Genomic DNA, 7,780 nt, shown 5'->3' with positions numbered 1-7,780 from the left:
GCCGACTGGGTGCAAGCATACTTTATAGTAAGTGACACTGGTTCAACCACATCACCCCTTGTGTCCGCCAATGCAGTACGTGGCCGGGTGAACACTCCCAAAGTTTATTACCCAGCCGTCTGGCAAAATTCTCCATCTAGTCACCCAAGGCGACCTTAACGATCTTGTATGTGACCTAAATTTATCAAAACAACAGTCAGAACTACTCGTTTCAAAATTGCAAGAATAGAACATGTCGGATCCAGACACAAAGATGGCGAGTTTCAGGAGGCAGCAACAAAATCTGGAATGTTTTTCAAGTCAGACATAGGAGTATGCTGCTGTAGCAATATCGCTGGTCTTTTCGAATCCTTGGGAAGGGTTCATTATCCTGAAGAATGGCGACTTTTTACTGACTCCAGCAAATCAGGTCTAAAGGCTGTCTTCCTGCACAGTAGGAACATGTTACCCAGTATACGACTTGTTTTAGCACCTGGAATGAAGGAAACGTACGAATCAATGAAAAATCTCCTCGTTTTGACTGTGTACGACGAATCCCGATGGAAAATCTGCATCGATTTGAGAGTGGTAGCCAGGCTACTTTGACTAAAGGAAGGTTTCACGAAATACTGTTGCTCCCTGTGTTTATGGGACTGCTGTGATGTACAGCAGCACTACATCCAACTTGAGCGAACTCCTCAAAGTTCCTACGAAGCCGGTGTACACAGAGTTCGGAAAGAAGCACTTGTCCGAGCAGAAGATATTATACTTCCACCTCTTCACATCAAGTTGGGCTTGATGAAAAACTTCGTCAAAGCCTTGGTTGGGTAAGACATGTGGTGGGTTCGCACACCTGAGGAAAGTCTTCCCTAAGGTTAGTGATTCCAAACTGAAGGAAGGCATTTTCGTTGCCACAAATCCGTAGCCTGAAGAAAAACAACCAATTGAAGCAACCCTCGAGGCAGACAAAATAAGGGTTGGAGGTCTCTTAAGAAAATTTGTTCATGTTTTCTGGGCAGCCATCACAGTGAAGATTACCTGAAAATCGATGAGGAGCTCCTGGTTGTGTACCATGAACATCGATGCCGCATGTCCCTTAAATTCATTTTCTTCACTTACACTTTTTTTTTTCTTCAACAAACTTTAATGATGTTAGTGACGGACAGGGTAAATGTTTTCATCTTGATATTGCGGCAATGGGACAAAGATACGAACGTAGAATTGACGCTGGTATGATAGAGAACTATTGTTGGATGAAGATATTGGAACCGATTAAGAGCACAAAAAGAAATTATCAAAAACTGTCCAATGAGTACCTGTATTCACAACGATATTTACATACAGCTGCGGAATAATACATTTGATTTTGTTTCTGCGTATTACTTTTACATCTAAGTTAATATTATTCAATTAAAAAAGTATTCCCTGCATAAGCAGGCGATAGGAACATACTGATTTCTGATTAGTGGAGGACAAATTTCAAGGCTAAATTTCAGAAAATCAGTGTGTGATAGAGGAAAAAGTAAAAACATATTTGTAATCAGCACCGTCAGTTTAACCCAAATCACCCATTCTCATTTCTGAACTATGTAAAAAGTTGAAATTTGTCTGGTAGTGTAATTAAGCTCCTCTATTCTTTTCCGTCTTCTCTCCTTCCGATCTCCCCCCGTCTTCATCCTACAGTCATTTCTTTCTCATGTCGGTCTCACCTCTGTTCTTGCCAATCTCTCTCTCTCTCTCTCTCTCTCTCTCTCTCTCTCTCCGAGTAAGAAGCTTAGTGGTAATTTGAATGATGGCATTATTACGTTTGACGCTGACAATGACGACTATATTTTAATGTTGTACGAATATGTCCAGGTTTATTATGAAACAGAAGAACTGAGGTAGTATTACTGTTGTGAGATGGTAGCAGTATTTTGTTGTTGCATTAATACAGTTGCACTCTGACCTTATTACCTCTGACGTTTTGAGTAAGATGCCCTTTTGTATTCGGCAAATGCTGCCCCGAGGGAGTTCTGTAGCTTGTACGCACCTCTCGTAGTAAACGGCTCAGCAGGTCTTTAATAGTCATTTAATAACGACCTAGGCTTTGGTATTTGATTTTTACCGCCTCACGCAATAGGTGGCATACTGTGGTGACTGGGATTACATGCTGGCAGTACTGAAGAAATCGATTTCAGTGGCTGAGTTAATGTATTATACCACTTGGTGTAATAATGGCAGTCAATCAATCAATCAGTCAATCATTTTCTGTGGCACCCCACGGGATGCATAGGGCCTCGATGAACTCTCTCCACCAATATTTGTCTCATGCCATCTCCTTCAGGTCCCACCAGCACTCCTCTCCTACTTATATTTTCATTGTCCTCAACCAGGTTTTCCTCGGCCTACCTCTGCCTCTTTTTCCTCTAGCAGTCCACTCTGGCACATTATGTATTAAACTGCCTTCTTTTCCATATATGTGCCCCAGCCATTTCCAGCGAGACAGTCTCACATATTCATCAACTGGTTCCACTCTCGTAATATCTCTTACTCTTTCATTTGTAACTCTGTATTGCCACTTTACCCCAAGAATCCTTCTCAGTATTTTATTCTCAAATCCTAATACTTTCTGATCTGTTGCAATTGTACTGTACCTTGACTCATGCCCATAAATTAAAATTGGTCTAACTATGGACTTGCAAATTTTTACTTTAGTATGCACCGAAAACATATTATGGTTCCAAACAGATTTCAACATTCCAACAGCTCGCTAAGCCTGTCTAATCTTCTCCTCAGTTTCATTGTTTAATGATCCATTTGATGATACAATCGTTCCCAGATATTTAAAATTTTCTACATTCTTCTCCACATTATTCCCAATTACACAATCGATTTGGTTCTTCACATTCATATTAAAAATTTCAGTCCTTCCACAGTTTATTACCAATCCCACTTTTTCTCCTTCCTCCACCAGATAATCAACCACCCTCTGCATCTCGTAAATACTTCCGCAAATCGATACAGTATCATCGGCATAGTCCAGATCCATCAGCCTTGTATTTTCTTTCCAGTTAATTCCTGCACCTGTTCTCCTTACAGCCTTTTTCATAACATAATCCATAACCAAAACAAACAGCAAAGGCGAAAGAACTCCTCCTTGAATCACTCCTGACCTAACTTGAAATGGATCACTCAGAGAACCACCCACCATTACCTTACAAAAACTACCTTCCTGCTGGCTTCTAATAATATTTTCAAACTTTTCTGGTATACCATAGAATCTCATAATTTTCAACACAGCTCCACGTGAAACACTATCAACCGCCTTTTCGAAATCCGCAAAACACATACTAAGTGGCATTTTCATCTCATTAGCTTGTTGCATTTAATGCCTTACAATAAAAATTCTGATCATTACAACCTCGACCCTTTCTAAGTCCCGCTTGTTGTTCTCTTAAAATTTTGTCAATTACAGGCTTTGTTCTGTTCAACAAGATTTGGGAAAAGACTTTTGCAAGTACAGGTGTCAAAGTTATCCCCCTCCACTTTCCACACACACTTAAATCTCCCTGTTTTGGTATTTTTATGATCACTCTATTTTTCCACTCTTCTGGAATTACACCGTTATCCCAAGCCACATTAAAACTTTTCAAATTCCTTCCTCTCCTGGGGGCCTTAAATGTCATTAATTCCTTTATAGATTTTGCTACCTCTTCCAAGGTTATAATCCCTTATTTCTATCGGCAAATCTCTCTCTCGGCTGGCAAAATGTCCACTTCAACAAATTCGAAATGCTAATAATGGCAGTATGCAGAAATAAATTCAAATGGTGTTAATAATACGGCAGTAGTTTTAAGTGGTGGCTGTATTATAGTAGGAGGTTTTTATTTTGAATTTAGTATTGCAGTGAATTTGAAATGATGGCAGTATTTCGGCAGCAAATTCATATTTTGACTGTTATGGCACTAAATTGAAACGATAGTATTATTACATTGGTAGAGTTAAATGTACGAAGTATTTTACATGAAGACGTAAATGGCTGCAATATTTTAATGCAAGATTTAATTGGTGGCAGTATCGTAGCAATATACTAAAACAGTGGCAGTATTATTTATCCAGCTAACATGGTGGCAATACTCAGTAAAGAAATTCAAGTGTCAGTAGTACATGAGTAATTAGTCGTAATAGTGGCAACATTATATCTCGATAATAAAAGAATGAATATTTATAACCGGTATGTGAGTAGCTGGAAATGTGCATACTTAAGGTCATTCGTTGTTTTATACTCTCGAAACTGTATACGAATATTGAGAGATCTTGATAACTTCACCAGTAAGTTTTATGTCGATTATTAGGGCTTCATTATCTCTCCTTTAGTTTGGATTAACATTCTTAAAACGGTGTCACACCCTGATGATACTTGGCAAACTAAACCACTCCATGTACGCGAATCTCCTCAGTATTCTGAATTTCCAAACGACCATAAAGGTTACTGGTCGCAACTGCACATGGGAGTCCCTGCATTTACCGGTTAGTTTCATTAGCCTATTATTATGCATATCCTATATTTATCTATTTGTATAATCATCCAGACCTTTATTGCTCTATCAGGAATAATGAAGCTTGGGGTTTGGCTACGTGGTCCAGAGATTTAAGGTGAGTCAGCAGTTGTTTTTCTCCTGAATTGGTATAACGTAACAATAAACCCCAGACACCTCTAAAGTGAAAATAGTTATAAGTCATACCCGGTCCCTACGCTTCACTATACCAAAATACATCCATATGGATATACAGTGTAGCTACATATACCACTCAGCATTGTAGTGACTTCGCTGGTGACCACTCACCTCCCCTTTGAAAAAAAAAAAAAAAAAAAAAGTGACTTACAGTTAAGTCATCAAAAGTTCAATTGATGGTGTATTTTATCATCCACGTTTATTTTAACTTTATTATATTGTGATTTACTAGGTGTCTACTGTAAAAATTCATATTTAGATGTGGGAAGGTCTGTTTCACAGGGTGTTTGTGACTCTCTAACTAGCGGTGTGCGGTAACAGGGGAAAAACTAATTAAGAATACAAAGTTACGGCATCTAGAAGTTTTGAACTAGATCTGTCTGTCCTTATTGGGAAATGAAGAAGGTAAACACAGGGACACAACTTTTCTGTTGCTACTACTACTACTACTATTACTAAGAACCCTCCTCCTCCTTCTCCTCCTTCTACTACTACTACTACTACTACTACTACTATTCTCTCTCTCTCTCTCTCTCTCTCTCTCTCTCTCTCTCTCACTCACTTTGTGAGTGTTACCAAAAATATTCGAAAATATTTTATCTGTTTTAAACTCAACTTAGTGGATAGGGTGAGGGAGAGTTCAAAACATTTTTTTTTTTTTTTTAAGGAACGATGGTTCAAAGATCAGGATCACAAGGTTAGGTCAAACGCAGACTCAGCAAAATCGCTTTATTAGTTTTTGTCCAATTATGACTAAACTAGCAGGAAAAGTTTAAGGAAGTACAAGAATTAAGTATCTCAATTTTGACTGCTATCAAACAACGCTGATGGTCCCATCGCAAAGTCAAAATTCGACTCGTGTGTGTGTGTGTGTGTGTGTGTGTGTGTGTGTGTGTGTGTGTGTGTGTGTGTGTGTGTGTGTGTGTGTGTGTGTGTGTGTGTGTGTGTGTGTGTTCACGTTTTCAGTTCTAGGATTGTCTCTAATTCTGATTAATTCACATGTCTATTAGCAGAATAAAAATATACAGAATCAGCTGAATAGCTAAAGATTGAATGTTTCTAGCTCCGAATGCTTGTGGGTCTTCAGCCATACTTCGAAGACCTTAACAATTCTGACTAACATGAAACAATCATATATCCCAATGCACCTGGGAGAGGGGTTAATGAAGCCTGTCTGTAACACCTCTAATACAATAAAAGTAATCTCGCCTAAAAATATTTTAGGTAACTATCCAGAAATAAGTTGAAAATAAAATATACATTCCTTGGTTGAAATTATTTGGTTAGCAATATGATTAATTAACTGTTATTTTATCCAAGAAACCATGCAAAATAAGTGACCTTCGAAGCTTTAACCCACACCACTCTAATGGTGTAGATCTACATCCCTTTCAAAAACGCCAGTGACATAGATATACGTCCTGCAGCATGAGAAGTCACTGTAAGCAAATGAAGTAAAATGGAAGGTATTATCGTATTTCACTATCTTCAGACATTTCTCCACTACGCTTACAAAACTGATTTAGGAGCACAGAAGGCGAGTGTATCTTCACAGGCTGACTGCCGCTCTGCTCTGTCTGTAACCTTGAAGATTTCAGAGGTCGGGTAGCACCAACCCGACTCGATTCAACAAACTTTCTGGCTTTGGTGATTACTTTAATTAGTGCCAGGGATCTTATATTGAAGTATTAATCCCATTTACCCACACAAAAATCCTAAATCAGTTCACAAGCTCAGAACCGCTCTGCTCTCTCAGTAACCTCGAAGATTTCAGAGGTAGAGTGGCACAAACCTGACTCGATTCAACCAACTATCTGGCTTTAGTGATTACGTTTATTAGTGCCAGGGATCTTATATTGTTGTATTAAGCCCATTTAGCCAGATGAAAAAGAAGTCCAAAATCGGCCGGCATATAGGGGTATTATTATTATTTTTTTTTTTCTTTTTTTTTTTTTTGCCCAGCACGGTACTGGTTAAGGGCTTACACAAAACTGTACAAGAAATTTAAGATGATTTTCGGTTGTGAACATATCTATCCACTTTATAATGATAGCTGCCAACATAGCATTCACTAATTTTTGGAATTCAGTGATGCGAACTTAATACTGAATCGTGTTTTCAGAATACTCGGAACAAGTTTATTAATTGTTTGCCTGGCAAATGAAGCAATATTTCTCTCTGCAACTTTGCATGTATAGCTGCAAGAGCAATGTACTGCAAACATGGGAGCACAGTGCCTTTAATTACAGTTCATGATACAGTACAGGACATGTCACTAAAATACCACGCAATGTGTATCAGGTCACTTTTCATGTTACAACAAAAGCACTATAAAAAATAATAATGTGCTATATATAACTGCAATACTGAAGTTACGCAGCTCACGTTGACTGTTACTCGAGTATCTCACTGGCCTTTGACTCTTCACTAAAGGGGTCTCTCCTTCACTAAATAAGTTTTGTCTAGAGGCGACCCCATCTATATCACGGTGTGCAGTAAAATAAAGAGATAGGGAGTCGATAAATATGAGAAAAGTAATGACCAATTGATATAGCAACAGCCTGCCACGGATGAGACAACAAAACGTCAAGGAAATTAGTTTCATTAACACGGTTTAAGATGATCTTCCAGAAAACCTCTACTAACGAAGCAAACCATTCCCTAAATGAGACAGCCCGTGCATGAAACAGTTTGGAGTGAATACTACTATTGCCCAAATGGTTACATGTGATGGTTTGTAACTCATCTACTGTACGTATGCAAACTCTCTGGTCACGGACTGTCTAGTCTACACCCTGAGTCAGACACACAAGAACACATGAATAATTCAGAAAAGGCGCAATCGTTGTGAAGGGGGTTAATGGAGGTATGTTAAAAATCCATCACTGTAGAATTTCTCCTTGGCAAGACAAAATCGTCTGCCTGTAGAAAGACCGAACTGATGATAAGGATGAAAGCTGAATGAATCAGAGACGAATTTCGATGAAAAGGAATTCAACAGAAAACGTGATGCAATAAAGGAAACAGTGACAGAAGTTTCAAAGTTAGTCAATGTGAGGAGTCATTTATGAGCTAAAGAAAAT

The sequence above is a fragment of the Coenobita brevimanus genome, chromosome 67 (assembly GCF_032717465.1).
Source record: "Coenobita brevimanus isolate Jiangsu-jjx chromosome 67, ASM3271746v2, whole genome shotgun sequence".
Taxonomy (NCBI): domain Eukaryota; kingdom Metazoa; phylum Arthropoda; class Malacostraca; order Decapoda; family Coenobitidae; genus Coenobita; species Coenobita brevimanus.
This window is presented reverse-complemented; position numbering follows the sequence as displayed.